The sequence below is a fragment of the Lampetra planeri genome, chromosome 69, assembly GCF_965212315.1.
Source record: "Lampetra planeri chromosome 69, kcLamPlan1.2.h2, whole genome shotgun sequence".
Lineage (NCBI taxonomy): Eukaryota > Metazoa > Chordata > Hyperoartia > Petromyzontiformes > Petromyzontidae > Lampetra > Lampetra planeri.
In genome coordinates, this window is record NC_136174.1 from 1133161 (window position 1) to 1155229 (window position 22069).

Genomic DNA, 22069 nt, shown 5'->3' on the forward strand with positions numbered 1-22069 from the left:
CCCTGGCCGGTGAACACATGCCTTACCTTTGCGTGGAGTAGTTCGCCAATTTCCCGTGAAGATGTGAGGGTTCATCCCACTTCTGACACCAAATTGTTGGGGCCGCTGGTCCCCGAAGTCCCTCCCTGCTCCGTGCCTATGGTAGGGGCTCCGCCGTTCGCCGACCCCTCGCTACTCTGCGAGCAGCTGCTGCCGTCGCTGGGCTCATCACCCGACGGCTCCCCTCCCTGGTCCGTCCCTCCGCGAGCTCATGTGAGAGGCATAGCTCGCCGCCCGCTCTCGTTCACCTGCAAACGCTGTGTTGTCTCTCCACCAATCACGCACTCTAAACGGGGGTCAGGGGTCGGAGGGCGAATGACGATGCCCTCACACCGTGCGAGTCTCTGCGGCGAAAGACGGAGCGGGTACCTGGGAACGTACCGACCCCTTCCCCCACGCTACGAGCGCACACACCTGCACACACGCGACACCCACTCGTGTGCCGCTCTACGCAGCGCTCCCACGTGGCGAGCCGCTGTGTACACAGCACCACACACGTTCCCACTTCTCAGCGAGATCACACGGGACACGATCGGCTATTAATGATTTATTGGTTGCTACCTGGGACTGGTTGTTGAGTCAGTATGAATCGACGAGGCTGGCCTATTCTACTACCCCTGGACCTATTCCCAATTTATCGGCTATGATCGTACTTCACCTTCTTACTCACTGCGAGGTGCCCACGGCGGTCCGTTGATCCCGTACTCGCAGCGTACCTCGATGCGTCTCACGGACGTTCGGGTCGCTGGACTGGAGAGCGTCTTCTCGCCTGGTGCTGGAGTAAGAGGGCGATCTCCCCTTTGCGCCCCCTTTTTATCCTCCCTACATCAAAGGGATGCGGCTCCGAGCGTGGTGGCGGCCCCCTCCCAGTTTTTCTTTAACAATGGGCGCGTGCCCGTCAGCACGCGTACGGCGGTTCCGGGCGCCCTTGCTATGCTAATCAGATGCGCTGCGTGTTGCGGCGTTTATTCTAATTAATCCCTTTCTCATGCATGGCGCCTTGGTCTTGCGCACTATGCAGCGGCGTCCATCACCACGGCCTGCTGTGGAAGTTAAGCGCGGAGCCTCCGCATGTCTCCACCACCTGCCCCATCACTTGCGCACTATGCGCCCGAGTCGCCTCTCTGATTATTTGCAATTCCAGCCCTATCCTTTAACTTCCCTAACAATGGCACCTACGCACTCGAGCCCGCTTTGGCATGCTAAACTATGCCGCCCCGTCCCTCCTCTGCCTGTCTCGTCGACCCGTGGGGGTGTGTGTGGGGGGATGCGTTTCAACCGCGGTGGCCGAATGCCCTTCGCCGCGACCATACCATCTTAAGGCCGGTCGCAGCGCCGTGGTGCAAAGTAGCGTCGGGGGAGGTCGTCCAATTCCCTGGTCGCTGGAAACCGTGAAAGTTAATCCCGATAAGGGTTTCTCGGATAAAAACCGGTCGGTCAGGTGACCTCCCCTCGGAGCTCTATGGGGGGGGGGGGGGGGGGAAATACGTGCGGGTGTGTTCATGTGAGGTGAGGTGAGGGGGACGCGGGGTCGGCTCCGTCGCTTGGTGGTAGCGAGGTCGTAGATGGGGCGCCTGCTGAACGGCTTCGTGGCGGCGGCATCACACTTGGCCGGCACCTCCGACCGCACGTTGAACAGCTTGGCGCAGCTGCAGTCTGAGGTCTCGGAGCCGCCGGACCGGCAGTCGTCGATGGTCTCCTCCCGGAGTCCCGTGGTCACGGTGTAATGCGTGCATTTGTCGTATTTGTGATCAAAAGTACTGCACTGTTATTTGGTTCTTTCGGTATGAAAGGTGCTGACGTGTGAGCGCCAGGGGTGGCTGGTCAAAGGCCATCTCAACTAACATGTCAACTCATCTTATCTCAACATACCTCATGCTAACTCAGCTCTCTTACCTCGCCCTAAACTCAGCACACCATCCTACTAACCCACCATCTCACGCACCCATCGATTCACTCACCGACCATATCACTCATTCACTCACTCACCATCTCACTCACATTGTGTCACTTTTACACTCACCCACTCACTGATTTAATTACTCACCATCTCACGCACCCACTTACTCTCATTTGGCTAAAACAAAATAACCTCGTGTAGTTGTCCATACACCATTTAATAAAAAGCCACATTGTAACAAAGCGTTCATTCCTGCATTTACCACAAACCACCAACACCTGAAACCACTTTTAACATCTAAACCACAACCTTGAGAAATCACCCTAATACAGGGCATTCCATTGAGAGATACCCCAACTGATTTTGCGAATGAACTCCGTCTTACTCTTCCCAACAGCGATGGCTGCGTAATCTCGGAGCTGTGGGAGATGACAAGACTGTAGAGGTATTCACAAAATCCCCGTACAGCCTTAGCACACTTCTGCTGAGGCGAGTGTTGTTAGCAAGTAGCACCTATAAAGCCTGGCACGGCACACGAGGAGTGGGGGTGGGTGGGCAGTACCATGCGCGGCCGCCTTTGTCTCCCTTTAACATCATCAAAGCAAAGGTCGTCCAACAAACACCATTGGATCAGCCAACCACCCCCAGACTATCCATGTCAATGGAGAGGCCCTTGAATATGTGAAGTGTTTCCGTCTTGACACGCCTCCTTATCTTCCCCATTCTGCTGTGTGTGAGCATATTCCAGGGTTATTGTTAAATGCGTTGATGAATCGTGGGTTAAGTTTGTCTCATTTGAGCAGGAGAAGTGATAGATGTGTCGAGGTACACCACCATCGGCTGTGCCGTTTAAATTAACGACAAATCGGCATTTCCTATCTTTAACATGGCATTGTATCCTCGTCAAAAGCCTTTTGAAACTCTTGACCATGATATTCTACTCACAAGACACAGTCAACTCAAATTGTCAGACAGTACGATAAAATGATTTCAGATATACATTTCAGACCGTTATCAAAAAGGTACATCGTGGTAACATCTCGTCCACACATTTTTTTTATAACAAGGTACGGTGGCTACGGTGATGCTGCGTATACATCAGCTACTAATCTAACACTTAACAGACTAAACCCCATTTATCATTCTGATCTTCGATTTGTATTGGATGTACCATGTAGCACACACTAATTTGACCTCGACTTCAAATCCAATCTCACATCACTTAATGCAAAACGAAATCTACATTGGGCCCTGTTCATCCATAAAACCCCTATTGGCAAATCTGTGCTTTAATTAGCTAAATCATAAAGCGCATTGTCAAACCAAAGAAACCTAAGACGTACATCTAATTGCCTGTGAACTATCCCAACAATGAGAATTGGAATGGGTGACAAGGCCTTGGCTGTTGCAGCATCAACGTTTTGGAACAACATTGTTTCCTCCCTTAACATCATAAATCTTCCTGCAATAAATGTTCTGAAGCAGAAGATTCATGATGTACAAAGCCTCATTTGCGAATGTGATTGGAACGTTGATCCATACTGTTGTATGTGTTGGGTTATGAAATTTTGATAAAAATAATAAAAATTAATAATTTTCCGAAAAATGCGCAAATCGCATTAATTATGTTAATGATGTATTATCATGCATAAATTATGATAATGCATGTAATCATATGCGTAAATTATGATAATCGTGGAGGTAATCGTAGTAATTTATGCGGATGCTTGCGATTATGTTAATGTGAGCAGTTGTGATAATTAAGCTCAGCTTCGTTTATCCAGTGTTATATCAATCAGGATAACATGATTATCATCGATTAAACGTTTACCGATTATCCTAGTGTGTGTTATGATATTTTAGGTCTCCATTTTCATATCTCATCGCAGGCAACAGCTCTTATGAATAATATAGTTTTGCATGCACTTGGAAAGAAGCACTCGAACAGTTGGTGTTAAGCAATTTATTCTAACAAGCATGTGACATTCTATCATGCAGGTCAAACATGCGTCAATAATTCATGAATAACCAAACTTATGCATTTGCGATATTATGCATTCGATTAATATGAATAACTAAAATTCTTATGCATTTGCGATATTATGCATTCGATTAATATGAATAACTAAAATTCTTATGCAATTACGAGATTATGCATTTGACTAAAATGAATGAATAAACACTTATGCATTTGCGAGACTGTGCATTTAACTAAATTGAATAACTCAAAACTCTTATGCATTTAACGAACTGAATGACTTAAAACCCTCCTAACAATTGTAACCTCTACCTTTCCACCAGGCATCTCATTAGTTCGTTTTTGTATCGATCACAATCGGCAACTGGCCGAGTTTGAAAACAAGCATGACACACTTCATTTTGCGGTAATAAAAAGCACTTATTGTATCCAAGAGGCGAAAGTATATGTCAATAGATTCGTCGGCAAGTATAAAATCCTTTTAACGGAATGTTTGATATAATGGTGGGTGAGGGCGTGGGTGTATGGGAGAGCGAATCTGGCTCTGTTTTACTTAATGCTTCGGCGAGACTCTATGACAAAGGGAACTGGTTTGACAAGATATTCTCTCTCTGTGTACGGTCAATTCGTAATGAGGATTTCGAGTTTGCCTCGACGAGTCTATTGATCGCCTATGTGATGAGCGGAACAAGGGAAAGGCGCGGAAAACAACCTCACTCTTATAACCGACGGACTCTTAATCACTCGATGGGCCGCGGTTCCTCATGGCCAGCTGATGGTTCATGTGGTTGATAATCAGTCTTCTGATAATTGACTAGGGTTGATACGATGGTAAGGACGAAATAGATAGTCTCACAGGTGAGTGGGGCGTCGATGCGTGCGTGTGTGTGGGTCTATTGGTGGGGGAAGTTGTGGGTACGAACGACTTTCGGAGAAGGACCCTCTGGCTTTGCGCTGCTGCGGTGAGTGGCTTGCTTTCCGACTCCTCCCTCGGCTGACCCCGTATGATGATTGACGGCGCGGCCGCGCTCGTTTGCGTGGTCAGGCGATGCACCTCGGCGTGGCGACACGGCAAGGGAGCTGGGCTCGTACACTCGTGTGCGGCAGGCGATGCACCTCGGCGTGGTGACACGGCAAGGGAGCTGGGCTCGTACACTCGTGTGCGGCAGGCGAGCACCTCGGCGTGGTGACACGGCAAGGGGGTTGAGTCTCGCGTACTCGTTTGCGGCAGGCGATGCGCCTCGGCACCCCGCGAACCTCGTCCTTCTGGATGACGAAAAGCTTCTTCGTTGGCGGAGACGAGAAGAGATGGAGCCGAAGCCCTGGAGATCTGTGGTGGGGCCAGAGGCCCTGACGATCTGAGTTGAATGGATTTTTCCCCGGCTTATATTGAGAAAATCCACTCAGTCTTCCCGAGTCGTTTGAAGGCCGTCATATATCTTTCTGTGGGTTGAACACATCTGCGTCCGTGTGTTTTGTGTGTCGTGTGCGTGTTTATTAGTAAAGACACAGCTGTGTAACCATTCTGAGAGGAGGGGTGGGGAATGCTATTTGCTTGCGTGTGCAAATCTTGCTGTCCGTGCTGCGGAGAGACGAAGACGGCCGTGTTTTAACTCAAACGTGGGCACCCTCTCCTCTCTCCGCGTCTCTTGCGAGGGAAAACAAACAAAACAGAGCGAGAAGAAGCAGACACACTCGCGTCCCCTCCTCACGACCTTTCCTAACCCTCCAAGCATTCATGGGCCATCTGTTTGTGCTGCGGGGAGACAAGGGCGGCCGTGTTTAACTCAAAACTTGAGCACCCTCTCCTCTCTCTGCGTCTCTTGCGAGAGAAAACAACAATGTCAGCACAAACCCCCCCCCCCTTGTGACCTTTTTGCTCCCTCCTTGCTCGCCAGACCCCGCTGGAAGACAAAGGTGGCTGAGGAGATGTTTGTAATACATTTATGTGGTCCTGTGTGTTACATTTATTCTTGAATTATATTCTATGAGTTCCTTCGGTCTTAGTATCGTGGTAATCATTCGTCTATGTTTAATGAATATTCGTAATGATTCTCGTCATATTATTATTTTGGGCTTCGCCAAGTTTAGTTCTCCAGAGATTGGTTTTTATTCTGAGTTATTTTTTTTATGTCCTGAGGTTAAGTGTACTATGTTTCCACTTAAGCTTTCTGGAATTCGTACTCTTTATTTTTTTTTTTGGAAGGTCGTGTAGGTAGGAAACATATAATAATAGTAAAAATATTATTGTTTGTTGGTGAATTATCTTTGTTAAGTTTCTACTTTTCGGTAAGGTAAACGTTAAGAAAACGCGAAGTTTCAACCGTTATTTACTCTGCACCTTATCTGTACATCTCCAGATGTCTTGGGAGGTTTAGTCCATACATCTTTTGTCCATCTGGATGTCTATGACCTTTCTGTGACCGACTTCTTACCAGTTTAATGGCCGTTTCACAGATTCCTGGCGTGCTTGTAGTGGGTTGTTCTCATTATTTCATTAAAAAGTGTATATAGATATAATAAAAAGAGAAATATATATATATATTTTTCTTAATATTAATAACGGAAAACAGGGCATAGATACAACAATCCGCCCTTTTAAAAATTATCAGTGGTTGATTCGGCCACTGGCGAATTTTTAAACAAAGTAAATGCCCTGGTTTTTTTTTTATAAATCCATCAGCCGCCCTCACTCTCGGCGGTTATTCTTACAACGCGCGCGTGCGTATTACAATGTTAACATGGTTATATTCGAAATAAGCTAAGAAAAGTAAGGAAGAGGGAGGAAAAACAAAGGTACCTTCTACTGGTTATGTTTCCTAGGGGTTGCGGTTACCATGGCTTCTGTCAGTTGACATGCCCTCCCCCTTCCCTATTCTTTTTTTTTTTTTTTTTTTTTTTTTATTAGGCCTTGATTCCTCCTTTGTTCCTGGGCTCGAACGGTATGTGCTTTGTGCCTGCGATTAGTCTTTTAAGCTTGGCATTCATCTTGGACACGTGGTATGCTAGGGTTAGGATAGCCATGGCTAGTATGATCATTCCAGTTGCTCCGGTGATCCCCAGTCCCATCTGTTGATTCCGCTGGTGTCCGAATTCATCGGTTGCCCAGGTGAGGTCAGTTACGTTAATTTTTGAATCACTGATGGCTAATCTCACGGTGTGGAATTCTTTGCTGTTTAGTAGGTTCGACAGGGCGTTGCTTATTTCAAACTTGTGGCTCCTGAATATGTTTACTGTTTCTACATCTGCTTGATGTAGGCCTTTGTCTAAATTATATAATACTTTATCCCCTATGTGTACGAATGTTCCTTTTGGTACCGTGACTAGCACGACAGGGCTTGGTATCGGAACTTTCATGGTGACGGAATGTCGATCGGTGGAAATGGTTGCTGTATCCAGAGGCGTGCTGACTAGCCACTGGGCATCAGCTTGCAGGTCTCTCTGAGGCTTTGGGTCGCCAGGCCGCACATTATTTTAGCTGTATTGATTAGGAAGGGTTTGCCTGGACAGAGCCAATGGGTGTCTTTCATTATTTGGCACATGGTTAGGTCGGGTACTAGGTATTTAAGGGGGCTTTCTTCTTGGTAGGCTATTACGGAGGGTGTCTCCATTTTGGAGTAAATGTCATTTCTCCATGTACCCACGTTTAATACTGTTCGTAATCGGTATACCTGTTCGGGTTTGACTAGTGGCAAGTTTATCAGGAACGCCAGTTGTCTGGTTTGGGGGTTCACATATATAGGTGTGGCTGTACCCATGTTAAATGCAATTTGTACTTGTGTTGGGCTGATTCTTTCTAGGGAGGCTGTTTGTAGCACGTTTTGTATCAGCGTCGGAGTTACCAGATACGAGGGAATTTGACCTTGGATTAGATCACTGATGCTTCCGCTGATGCTACGCAACATGTCTTGGATTACCCATTGGATTGGTTGTCGAAGATTGCCATCGTCGTATAGATCTCGGAGTGTACGCCCCAGATCTTGGATGGTTAAGTTCAACATGGCTGAATGTAGGTTGACCAGAACTATGGTGTCTCTAAGGGTGGAACCCATTTCGATTAAGTTTTTTTCTTGGTGACGGATTTGTCGGCGGATTTGATGCATATTGAGTTGTAGGTTTTCGATGCCTTGCGTGAGGTGTCCAATTTTCACGGCGTTGGATATAGATACTCCTAATGTGATTAAGGAGCTAAAGCCGGACAGGACTCCGAAGGCCACTCCCAGGCCGATCGATCTCTTGGTCCGTGTGGTGTTGAACGTGGCGGGGGGAAGTATCATGGTTCTCTGTAATTGCTCCAGGATCGTTCTGATATTCAGTTCGCTGTATTTTAGGAAGCCATGGTACCAAATTAGGGTTTCTGCGGTGGCCGAGGATGGGAACTTCCCGAAATGTCTCTCTACTGCCATGTCAGGGTCTAATGTAACATAGACTTGTTGGGTTACTGTTTTCGTTTCGGTTACTAGGAAACCGGAAGAATCTCTCAGCATCACCCCGGATTCTGGTCCTGGCTTGAGTAGGTCTTGGCTGCCTTCTAGCTTGGCGATGCACGTTAGCAGGATCGTGAGCAGGAGGGCTGCCATTTCCTGGAAAACATTTATACGTTGTTTTAATGTGATATCCCCACTCCTTAGTTTCTTCCCCCCTTTTATTGTACCGTTACATCTACTTCTCTGGTTCCATCTGCACAGGGTACAACTTGATTTGGTTGATGTGTACCCACTTGTATTGCTGCTCCCTCCCTGTCTTTGTAATTTTTAATTGGTACACGACTGGGGATATTTTGTCAACAATCTCGTATGGTCCTGTCCAGGAAGGGAGGAATTTCCTGCATTTTTGTTTTCTTTTCTCGTAATTGAGGTACAACACCTGATCTCCTAGCTGATATTCTGCATGGCTAGCTTTTTGGTCGTAGTATGCTTTGCTCCCTTGAGCCTCGGCTTGCAATTTGTCTCTGACCATCGCGAACGTGTTCTGTAGGTGGCTGTTCAATCCGGTTATGTATTCTGTCGGTGTCATTGCCGTCGTGACTTCGTCCTCCGCTGGAACGTATAGCAGGTGTACTGGAAGGGTCATCTGTCTTCCGGTCATGATCTCGAAGGGTGTCCTGCCTGTCGCCCGGTTGGGGGTGGCTCTAATGGCCATCAATACTAGGGGTAGTTTTGTGTCCCAGTCGCATCCGGTAGTGGACACATATTTTTTTAGGAGGCTCACAATGGTCCTGTTGGCTCTTTCCACCTGTCCTGAGGATTGTGGGTGGTATGCGACATGTAGTTGTCTTTTTACTCCCAATGTCTTCCACACTTCTGCAATTACATCGGCTGTGAAGTGGCTTCCTTTGTCAGAATCAATGGTTGACGGTAGGCCCCATCTACTGAATATCTGGTTGACCAGTAGGGTAGCTGTCGTCTCCGTTGGGGGCTGGTAAGCACTCCACCCACTTGGAAAAGGCACAGGTTACAGTCAGCATGTATTTGTTTCCTTTGGTTGATCTGTTGACAGGTCCTATCCAGTCGATTTGTAGGTTAGACCAAGGGAAGTCTGTTCCCCTTTTCTGTAGGGGTGCTCGGTGTTGTGAGTTCGTTGGCTGGTATTTGCAACACACGAGGCAGTTGGACACATGCTTGTGTACGTCTTCACCCATTTTGGGCCAGTAGGCCACCTGTCGCAACATCTGTCCTGTGTTCATCTCGCACCGATATCCGCTACATGGTTCATCGTGGGCGTGTTGTAGCATTGTGTCCCGATATTGCGAAGGAACTACCCATCTGGTGTTTCCGTCTTTTTTGTTTGTGTATACCAGTAGCCCTTTCCGCATTGAAAATCTTCTGACTTGGTTATGCATGGACTCGAGTTCCTTGTTGTTGTTCAGGTTGTCTGTCGTGATTGGTTTTCCTGTCGGATCCTGGATATGGTCGGCTAGCGTCTTTATTGTTTCGTCCTCTTGTTGCATCCTGATCAGGTCTTCGGGAGGCTGTGTATTGCTCAAGTGAGCTCTGGTCCCAGTTTCTGCTGAGTTATTTCCGCTTCTTGTGACCAACCCTATAACGACAGAGTCCGAGTTCGTCGCCTCTTCTAGTCTGTTAGGTTTGGGTTGGTCTTCTAGCTTCCATGGGGTGCCTTCCAGGCTTCCTAGTTTTGCTAGGGCGTCTGCTCGGTCGTTCCCCGCCTTCTCCTGGCCTGGTATCTTGGAGTGCCCTTTTACTTTCCTCCAAAATATCTTCATGTCGTTCTGCTGGATCATAGTGTCTATGGCCTCGAACAGTTCTCGATGGTGGATTGGTCTATTCCTATGGTTCTTCATGCCATTTTTTTTCCATATGGGTAGGTGGTTTAGGAAGCTGTATTGTACGTAGTCAGAATCGGTGCACACCACCATGGTCTGTATCTTGTTATCGGCTGCCATTTGGAGGGCAATGTGTACCCCAGCCAGCTCTGCATACTTGTTTGACTTCGGTCCCAGCTGGAACCCCTCTTGGATGCCTGTGAGTGGTCCGGATTCCCACATGATTCCTGTTCCAGCGTGGAGCTTGTTTTCTTTCATTATGGCGCATCCATCGATGTACACCCTTGGTATGTTGGCACATGTTTCTTTGTCAAAGGGAAGGTGCCAGCTGTCCTCGGGAGGTACCCCTACGTCATGTGCTCCTACGCTGTCTAGGGTGCAATCATGTAGATCGGCAAGTCCTTGGGCTACTGGGCTTTTCTTATTTTTCGCGTATTTTACTGTGATTGGTAAACCTTGGAGGGTCAGTGTCCAATTGGCTATTCGGCTGCTGGTCACGCGGCCCTCTCGAATCTTCTTGCTGTTGAGATATGCTAAGGATTCATGATTTGTTTCCAAGATGATCTTTTCCCCATTCAACAAGTTCCGAAAATGTTGTATAGCCCAGATGTTTCCGAATATTGCCTTCTCACATTCGGAGAACTTTGTCTCTACTCCCCGGAGTGCTTTACTGGCATAGGCAATAATTTGTTTCCCTGCCTCTGGTCTCTGGTACAGTACTGAGCTGATACTGTGGTCTGAGTAGGCAGTCTCTAGGTAGTATTCCTTTCCTTTCTCGGGATAGGCTAGGCAGGATGCTCTTGTGATCTGTTGTTTCAATTCTTTTTCTGCAGCTTCCTGTTCTGGTCCCCACTCCCATGGCTCGTCCTTTTGTAGTAGTTTGACTAAGGGTCGAGTGATCCCTACATAGTCGTCCACGAACTGTCGGAGGTAGTTGCAGATTCCCAAGAAACTCCGGAGGGTCGGGATTGTGTTGGGCGACTTGAGTGTGAGGAGGGCTTCAATTCTGTTTGTTTGGGGTAGTAATCTCTCAGTGCCAATCTGAAACCCAAAATAGTCAACCTTTTTCGTGCCCATTGCCCTTTTTGTATTGATATTTTTGCTCCTGCTTCCTTTAATTGTTCAAGGGTATGTTGGAGGCTCTTGAGATGTTCTTGCCATGAGGAGTCCTTGACTAGTATGTCGTCGACGTAGACGATGGTGCCTCGCTCTTTTGCGTCGCCCATCGCCTTGTGTAGGAATATGTTGAAGTCTGCAGGTGAGTTCGAGTATCCGAACGGGCAGCGATTCCAAGTATACTGTATTCCGTCGAAGGTGAAGGCCAACTTGTATTGATCGGTTTTTTTTACTGGCATGGTCCAGAAGCCATTTGCTAGGTCCATTGTGGTGAGTACCTTTGCGCCTTTTATTTGGTTGAGACCGTGGTCGATTTCTGCCATTGGCCATCGAGATAGGGGAACTGTTTTATTGAGTTGCCGGTAGTCGATGGTGAGTCTCTATTTTCCCGTGGGTTTTAGTACTGGCCAAATGGGCGAGTTGTAGGTCGAGTTGCATTCCCGGATTATGTTCTTTTTGAGTAGGTTCTCCAGGGTTTCTTGGATCGATTCATAGGCGGCCAGTGGAATCTTGTATTGTTTCACGTATACCGCTGGTGCTCCCTCCAGTGTGAGAATGGATACCACATGTAGGTCGGTTTTGCCACAATCATAGGAGTCTTCGGAGAACAGGGAGTTGTATTTTTGGAGCAGTTTTCGTAGCTCGTCTCGTTGAGTGTCGTTCTCTAGGGCGTCTGCAGCTTCAATTTGTTGTTCTATTTGTTCTTCTATTGTGAGGACTCTTTTCTCTTGGTTTGGATCTAGGGCCTTCATGGTTTCGGGCGGCTCAGTTTGGTGTTTTCCTTGCGTTAGTGGTGGTTGGATCGCCGTTGCTTCACTCGAAGGGGATGAGCTCTTGCCCTTGGGCTCTCCCTTTGTTTCCTGTTCACCTGTTTGGCCACTAGTGGGCTGTCGATATTCTCTGGAGTGATGGTCCTTCGGAAAAACCGGCCGTAGGTCGGCTTCATTAAGGTCCTTTCCCCGTTCATTGGTTATCAGTTGAGTGTTACGTATTTCAGCCGGAATCTTATTTTTGTCTTTGATTGTCGGTGGCAGGTCTTTGAGTTCTTGTGCTAGCACTTGGGTTCCCGTGGGGCTTCGTTCTTCTTCTTCGTCCTCTGGATCTCTATGCCATTCCGGTATTGATTGTGCCCAGATTTGTCGGGACCCAAGGTTCACAATGGGTTTTAGCCGATTCAGTAGTTCGATCCCAATAATCAGCTCTTTTCCTGGGTATTGTACGACATATGTTGATCCCGTTGAACGTGAGCTTCATCATGACTTTGCCCAAAGGTCGCATGTGGGTCCCTTCGCATTCATTTTTCCGCTGGAGGGCAGTCTGGAGTTCACCAAATAGGTGATCGGAAATCATTGATATTTCTGTTCCGGTGTCACACAGGCCCTGGCTGGTCAGAGTGTCTTGCAGTCTTACTTCCAGGTGGACTCGTCCGCCCGGTCCTACGGGAATTAGTTCTCCCAGATAGTGACCTCTGCCCTCGGGTATCACCTCAGTGGCTGCTTCGGGGTTTCTTGAGCTTCCGATGTTCACTTGGGCTATATTTGCATTGGGTGCGTCCTCTTCCTGCGTGTGTTCTGTTGATGTTCTTGCCTTTGTTGTTTGCATGGGAGTCTTCCTATTCTCTAGGGGTTCCCTTTCCATCCGGATGTGGTGAGCATATCGATTCCAGTTGGTTGGTGGTGGTCTATGCTCTATGGCTAGTGGAGACGGCAGTGGGAGGCGGTATGGTAATTGGTTTGGTGGGCGTCGGCCTCCCCAGGGTGTGGGCGGTCCATCATTCGCTCTCCACCCCCCGTGGTTGTTCCAGGATTCGCTTGTGTCGGCATTCCCTGGTGGTGGTTGTCGCGGGTGCCAGCTTACTCTTGCCTCGTCCCTAGATCCATTGTTCAGTGGGTGGCCGGTGGGTGTTGGTCTTTGTCGGTTTGGCGCCCTCTCCTGGGGTTTTCCATGTTCGTCCCGTGTGATGCTGCTGTTGTTTTCAGGGGGTTCGCTTCCCTCGAGGTCGAGGTGTTCTTTATCCTTGGTGACGATATGTGCTTTGACTATGTTGGTTGTCCTCCGGCCGTTCACCCAGGCCGTGTGGGCCTTGCTTTCTATCTGGCGTAGGGAGGCCGTTTCGGGGTCTAACATCATTCCTACTATTCTCATGATTTCTGGCCTCAGTGATTGGAAGAACATCACTTTTAATATTTTCCTTTCTTCCTGGGTGTTGTCTACATCGCCTGCGTAATATGCTCTCTTGAGTCGGAGGAGATAATCTCGTGGGTCTTCGTCTGCACGTTGCGTCATTAGTTTTGCCGCGTTCAACCCTTCAGATAGAGTGGAATATTCCCCAAATCTTTTAATTACTGCCTGGCTTAATTGTTTGAAATCGTTCTTGACTCTGTGTGGCAAGGAGGCTACCCATGGTCTGGCATGTTCATGTAAGCTTCTTGACAATAAGCATGCTTTTTCCTCTGACTTACCCAGACCCCGGATCTTAGCCTCCTGTCTTACAATAGCGATGTGAATGTGTATATCTCGATTCTTGTTCTGTGGATCAAAATAGGGAATCCTCACGAGCGCTTTGTCCATTAGCTTGAGGGTTTTACTGTTGAAAGAGTGTTGGTCATCATCGGTGGCGTCGGTTTCCGAGGAGTGCTCACTCGAGTCGTCTCTGCTATCACTGCTATCGCGTTTCCTTTGTCTGTGTCGTGGTTTCGCTTTATCTGACGAGTCGTGTCTGTCTCTTGGCTTGTTCCTGTGTTTCTTATGTTGGTCTCGTGACCCGTGTCTCTGTTGGCGTGCGTGGTCTTCTTGATTCATGCCTGTGTGGTGAGCGTTTTTGAGCTCGGCCTTCACGCCGTCCACCATGGGTGTGGTGTCTGTTCGGCGAGGCGCTTATATTCCGATGTCCTAGCCTGGTATTTGATTTATGTTGGTGTCGTGCGTCGTGACTGTCGTAATCACTGTGGCTGTCATCTGTGGTGCGGGTTGGTTTTTTTTTTGTGGGTTTTGCGTGGCATGTGTCTCTCTGGTGAGCTGTCTGCACTATCTGGTTGGTCATGCTTGCGTTGTGCGCGTCCCTCTCGCGAGTGATCCCTGTTGGTGGTTCTACGTCGGTCGTGTGTGCGCGTCGCGTGTGTTTCTGGCGAGCTGTCTGTACTACCCGGTTGGTCATATTTGCACAGTGTGCGTCTTTGTGGTGAGTGATCTCTGTGGTTGGTTCTACGTTGGTCGTGTGTACGTGTCGCGTGTGTTTCTGGCGAGCGGTCTGCACTACCCGGTTGGTCATATTTGCGCAGTGTGCGTCTTTGTGGTGAGTGATCTCTGTGGGTGGTTCTACGTTGGTCGTGTGTACGTGTCGCGTGTGTTTCTGGCGAGCTGTCTGCACTACCCGGTTGGTCATATTTGCGCAGTGTGCGTCTTTGTGGTGAGTGATCCCTGTCTTCGTGTTGCTCGTGTTCCTTTTTTTCTGTTTTTATTTGTACTGCATATCCTGCCAATTTTTTTTTTATTTTTCCTTTCCCTCCAGCTTCGGGGTCGTCAGTCTCAATTTGTTTTGTCTGTGTCTCTCCCTCCCTTCTCTCGAATTGTGAGGGGTATTCTTTGTGACGGATATTTTGATCGATACCCATACATTTTGTGTGATCTGTCCCAGGATTGCACCCCCGTGGGTCGAAGTGTGACAGGCTGGTGATCCCGCTTGTGTGCTGTGTCAACATTTGTGGTTTTTGCCAATGTCTCTAGGTAGTGTACCTGCTCATCCAGGAGGGCTTGGAGGTGTTCTACCTCGTTTTGCACGCTCCGTCTTTCAATTTTTTCCCTTTCATATCTTTCCTCATTCCAGGCTCTTTCTCGGTCTGTTTGTCGGAGGAGATACGAGTCTAATCTTGCTATTTCCGCAATTTTCACATCATGTTCGCTTTTGGCACATTTTATCAAATCCTTCAGAAGTATTGCCCGGTGTATCTTAATGTCGTCAATACAGCTCCCTTCCCATACGTCTCTATGCCTATCCTGCTCTGTGGCAGTCCGGCCTGTGCGTTGCAGCACAATTTCCCGATAATCTTCCTCTAGTGAGTCCATCGTCCCTCGGGAGGGCTGATCCCCGTTATTGGGGTCACTCATTTGGGTGCCAGTCTTAGAACCTTGTGAGTCGGATTCCGTTTTCGTGGACTCGAGAATTTATCTTAGCCTTAACATTTCTCATGTGGCGTCAGCTGCCCTGATATTCCTTTTCAGAGTACTTATAAAACAATTGTATCAGAAAATGTAGTCAGTTTGACTCGAGTTATTCTGTTATTTTCCGATTCAGAGTGCGTATCTCTAACACAATTGATCACAGGATGCAATCGGTTTGATACGATATTATCTTAATTCCACTGTCTCTGTTTCAACCTGCTATTCTGGGTTTTAACCTTAGAGGGCGTTTTTTTTTGTTTTACGCCCGTTTACAATCACCATGCAATGTTCGATCCCGATATTCCGGTTAACACGGAGTGATTCATTCCATCATCCATGCAAAACACTGTCTGCGAGAGATCCCGGACGAGCCACCCATTATGTTGTATGTGTTGGGTTATGAAATTTTGATAAAAATAATAAAAATTAAGAATTTTCCGAAAAATGCGCAAATCGCATTAATTAAGTTAATGATGTATTAACATGCATAACTTATGATAATGCATGTAATCATATGCATAAATTATGATAATCGCGGAGATAATCATAGTAATTTATGCGGATGCTTGCGATTATGTTAATGTGAGCAGTTGTGATAATTAAGCTCAGCTTCGTTTATCCAGTGTTATATCAATCAGGATAACACGATTATCATCGATTAAACGTTTACCGATTATCCTAGTGTGTGTTATGATATTTTAGGTCTCCATTTTCATATCTCATCGCAGGCAACAGCTCTTATGAATAAGATAGTTTTGCATGCACTTGGAAAGAAGCACTCGAACAGTTGGTGTTAAGCAATTTATTCTAACAAGCATGTGACATTCTATCATGCAGGTCAAACATGCGTCAATAATTCATGAATAACCAAACTCTTATGCATTTGCGATATTATGCATTCGATTAATATGAATAACTAAAATTCTTATGCATTTGCGATATTATGCATTCGATTAATATGAATAACTAAAATTCTTATGCAATTACGAGATTATGCATTTGACTAAAATGAATGAATAAACACTTATGCATTTGCGAGACTGTGCATTTAACTAAATTTAATAACTCAAAACTCTTATGCATTTAACGAACTGAATGACTAAAAACCCTCCTAACAATTGTAACCTCTACCTTTCCACCAGGCATCTCATTAGTTCGTTTTTGTATCGATCACAATCGGCAACTGGCCGAGTTTGAAAACAAGCATGACACACTTCATTTTGCGGTAATAAAAAGCACTTTATTTGGAGCTTTCGTGACTGCAGGAATTATTCTTTGGTTCTTTCGGTTAAGTCACGTCTAAAAATAAAATAATGAATTAAAATAATAGCGACGTTTCGATTGCAACACAAGCAATCATCATCAGGCATAAAAGAAATAGCAATAAAAATCTAACTAGAAAACTATAGACAGACATAAGCAGACAGACATCACAAGGACACCCAGAGAGAGGACACATATCGGCACAGAGAGAGGGGTCGTTTCTGTGACGGTCCCTTAAATATAGAGAGGGGGGGCGGGGACGGAGAGAGGGAGGGGGCAGAGAAAATTAGCATATCAATGAGTGTACGGCAACGTGTTGCTGCTGCGCAAGTAAGATGACGACGTGGCACGGCACACAAGCTGGAAAATTACGAGAAAGGAACACTAAAATTAAATAACCTCGCAAAATATCGAAATGTGATGTAATACAACACAGAGAGTAAATAACCTCGCAAAATATCGAAATGTGATGTAATACAACTCTCTGTGTTGTATTACATCACATTTCGATATTCTCGCAAAATATCGAAATGTGATGTAATACAACTCTCTGTGTTGTATTACATCACATTTCGATATTTTGCGAGGTTATTTAATTTTAGTGTGCCTTTCTCGTAATTTTCAAGCTTGTGTGCCGTGCCACGTCGTCATCTTACTTGCGCAGCAGCAACACGTTGCCGTACACTCATTGATATGCTAATTTTCTCTGCCCCCTCCCTCTCGCCGTCCCCGCCCCGCCTCTCTATATTTAAGGGACCGTCACAGAAACGACCCCTCTCTCTGTGCCGATATGTGTCCTCTCTCTGTGTGTCATTGTGATGTCTGTCTGCTTATGTCTGTCTATAGTTTTCTAGTTAGATTTTTATTGCTATTTCTTTTATGCCTGATGATGATTGCTTGTGTTGCAATCGAAACGTCGCTATTATTTTAATTTATTATTTTATTTTTAGACGTGACTTAACCGAAAGAACCAAAGAATAAAAAGCACTTATTGTATCCAAGAGGCGAAAGTATATGTCAATAGATTCGTCGGCAAGTATAAAATCCTTTTAACGGAATGTTTGATATAATGGTGGGTGAGGGCGTGGGTGTATGGGAGAGCGAATCTGGCTCTGTTTTACTTAATGCTTCGGCGAGACTCTGACAAAGGGAACTGGTTTGACAAGATATTCTCTCTCTGTGTACGGTCAATTCGTAATGAGGATTTCGAGTTTGCCTCGACGAGTCTATTGATCGCCTATGTGATGAGCGGAACAAGGGAAAGGTGCGGAAAACAACCTCACTCTTATAACCGACGGACTCTTAATCACTCGATGGGCCGCGATTCCTCATGGCCAGCTGATGGTTCATGTGGTTGATAATCAGTCTTCTGATAATAGACTAGGGTTGATACGATGGTAAGGACGAAATAGATAGTCTCACAGGTGAGTGGGGCGTCGATGCGTGCGTGTGTGTGGGTCTATTGGTGGGGGAAGTTGTGGGTACGAACGACTTTCAGAGAAGGACCCTCTGGCTTTGCGCTGCTGCGGTGAGCGGCTTGCTTTCCGACTCCTCCCTCGGCTGACCCCGTACGATGATTGACGGCGCGGCCGCGCTCGTTTGCGTGGTCAGGCGATGCACCTCGGCGTGGCGACACGGCAAGGGAGCTGGGCTCGTACACTCGTGTGCGGCAGGCGATGCACCTCGGCGTGGTGACACGGCAAGGGAGCTGGGCTCGTACACTCGTGTGCGGCAGGCGAGCACCTCGGCGTGGTGACACGGCAAGGGGGTTGAGTCTCGCGTACTCGTTTGCGGCAGGCGATGCGCCTCGGCACCCCGCGAACCTCGTCCTTCTGGATGACGAAAAGCTTCTTCGTTGGCGGTGACGAGAAGAGATGGAGCCGAAGCCCTGGAGATATGTGGTGGGGCCAGAGGCCCTGACGATCTGAGTTGAATGGATTTTTCCCCGGCTTATATTGAGAAAATCCACTCAGTCTTCCCGAGTCGTTTGAAGGCCGTCATATATCTTTCTGTGGGTTGAACACATCTGCGTCCGTGTGTTTCGTGTGTCGTGTGCGTGTTTATTAGTAAAGACACAGCTGTGTAACCATTCTGAGAGGAGGGGTGGGGAATGCTATTTGCTTGCGTGTGCAAATCTTGCTGTCCGTGCTGCGGAGAGACGAAGACGGCCGTGTTTTAACTCAAACGTGGGCACCCTCTCCTCTCTCCGCGTCTCTTGCGAGGGAAAACAAACAAAACAGAGCGAGAAGAAGCAGACACCCTCGCGTCCCCTCCTCACGACCTTTCCTAACCCTCCAAGCATTCATGGGCCATCTGTTTGTGCTGCAGGGAGACAAGGGCGGCCGTGTTTAACTCAAAACTTGAGCACCCTCTCCTCTCTCTGCGTCTCTTGCGAGAGAAAACAACAATGTCAGCACAAACCCCCCCCCCCCTGTGACCTTTTTGCTCCCTCCTTGCTCGCCAGACCCCGCTGGAAGACAAAGGTGGCTGAGGAGATGTTTGTAATACATTTATGTGGTCCTGTGTGTTACATTTATTCTTGAATTATATTCTATGAGTTCCTTCGGTCTTAGTATCGTGGTAATCATTCGTCTATGTTTAATGAATATTCGTAATGATTCTCGTCATATTATTATTTTGGGCTTCGCCAAGTTTAGTTCTCCAGAGATTGGTTTTTATTCTGAGTTATTTTTTTATGTCCTGAGGTTAAGTGTACTATGTTTCCACTTAAGCTTTCTGGAATTCGTACTCTTTATTTTTTTTTGGAAGGTCGTGTAGGTAGGAAGCATATAATAATAGTAAAAATATTATTGTTTGTTGGTGAATTATCTTTGTTAAGTTTCTACTTTTCGGTAAGGTAAACGTTAAGAAAACGCGAAGTTTCAACCGTTATTTACTCTGCACCTTATCTGTACATCTCCAGATGTCTTGGGAGGTTTAGTCCATACATCTTTTGTCCATCTGGATGTCTATGACCTTTCTGTGACCGACTTCTTACCAGTTTAATGGCCGTTTCACAGATTCCTGGCGTGCTTGTAGTGGGTTGTTCTCATTATTTAATTAAAAAGTGTATATAGATATAATAAAAAGAGAAATATATATATATATTTTTCTTAATATTAATAACGGAAAACAGGGCATAGATACAACAATACCCACGTATCGATAGTTAAATATTCATGTGCAGTTGTATCCAGGGACTGCCGTGTTGTCTTGGTGTGATCTGGGACTGTTGTTACTGCCTTTCTCACGCTAGCATTTAGTTTTGAAAATCGGTAGGAAGTAATATACGATTGCAATTTGTAGTTATAAACTTAATTTAATTAGTATTTATCTAGTTTCAGTGATTTGCACACCTTACCTATATTTTACACCCCTATCCGTTGTTTGGACTGTGTTATTATAACTTTCTGACCCACCCCTACTGGACATCTTTGAAAAATATCTTAATAAATCATTGGATTCCTCGAGTTTTAAGATGTTGATTCAGATTCTATGTATGTATGTATGTTTAACTTATTTCGCACTGTACATAGCCAACCGTGCTAATCGGAGGTGCAGGGTGATGACAACAAACGAAAGAGAACCATCAGTTCTAAAGATATTAGTTTTCAATGTTCGAGTGTTGGTGATCCAGACGCTAAAATTCCTGCCCTTTTAGAATGCATGTCTGAAGCAAAACTGGCTGCATTTAAACCTGGGCAAGACATAGTACAAGATAGTTGGCTCAAAGCAGCGTCTGAGAGCGTGTCAGGGCCACATCGATCCTCCACTGATTAGCAGAGCTCGCCCTCTCCGTGTGTCCAAAGTACGCAACCTCGATCAGAGCTTGACCGTGCGCTCACAGCTCATAGCTACGTTCAGACACTGGCAGAGCCAGTAAGGGAGTGGGGTGGCACGTGCCCCCACAATGATCCTATCGAAATCCATAATTTAGATCTAATCATTGGGGTTTATTAGTAATAAATCAGCATTTTGCGACCCCCACTGCCACTGTGTAGCATATTATTACGTGCCAGGGACTCTATAAGATGACAGGACAATAGTCTTAGTCCATAACTGGTAATAAGTAACGGCAAAGCAGTTATACGTGACTCAGAATTGTGCGCAATTGCGTATACAGTACATGACTTCCCTGAAGGCATTCACCTTCAGCGAGCGCGATGCCGATCACACACGGTTCGAATTCGGCCCTCGATCGATGGCTGTGCCATCGAATAAAAAGCAAGGGACAAGTCCTTACTAACAACTCCTATAATTTTTCATTGCTGGAGGGGTTGCCCCCCCACCTGAAAATCCTGGCTCTGCCATTGCGTTCAGAGTAGAGGGTTGTGCCTGCTCCTCTCTGCCCCAGACCTGTAATCATTAGTTCATGCCTTTGTCTCAACACGCCTGGATTATTTATGCAGAGCTTCCACTTGGATTGGTGCAGAGGCTCCAGTTAGTGCAGAATGCAGCTGCCCGGATGATCCGGCGGGTTATCCGCTTTGAACACATTACGCCCTGTGCAGCTTGTAGCCGCTACTGGTCCGCTTCCGTGATGACAAACCCAGGAACCGTGGTGGGGTGGTTAACCGGGAGGAGTGGGCTGTTGGTGTTGTCTGTGGAAGTCGTCGTTACGTCACGTTGGACGCCGCGACGGGTGGCCCTGGGTAGACGAGATCCCCCCCCAACACGTGGACACGACTGTGAGTTGGGTGTACAGACGCTGTCTTCCCCCATGCAATATTGGGAGTTTGTTCGGGCGCTGTTTTTTTCCGGTTCCGTCTGTAACATGGTGGTGGTTGTTGTTTGTTTTTTCCGCTAATTTATCTTCGCTTCGTTATTGTTCCCTGTGCTCACGTTGTCGTTTTTGTTATTTTGGAGATCCCCCCCAGCCCCAGGTCGCTCTTGCAAATGAGACTCCTGTCTTGGTCTCTCGAGTTCTACACCCGGTTACAGACGATACACTTGAACTCACTCACTCAATCATTTACCCACTCTCCTACCCTCTCGATCACTAACTTACCCTCTGACCCACTCAGCCACTCACTCATCCACCATCTCACTCACCCATACACTCAATCGTTCACTCATTAATCTACTCACTCACGCACTCAATCATTTATACACTCGCCATCTCACTAACTCAAACAATCCACATATCCACTCACCCATGCACTCACTCACCCACCAACCATCTCCCAAGTCTACTCACCCACCATCTCACCCAATCAACCATGCACTCACTCAATCATTCAGTCACCCACCATCTCTGTCACTTATCTACTTACTCATCTACTCACTCACCCAAGCACTCACTCCGCATTCCACTCTTACACATGAGACT

General features: G+C 46.8%; 1 protein-coding gene across 1 annotated transcript in view; it reads right to left on the reverse strand.

Moving 5' to 3' along the window:
* Positions 1-22069, reverse strand: part of LOC144737450 (E3 ubiquitin/ISG15 ligase TRIM25-like) — a 220950-nt gene that overhangs the window by 56925 nt on the left and 141956 nt on the right. The gene's annotated exons all lie outside the window — the stretch shown is intronic.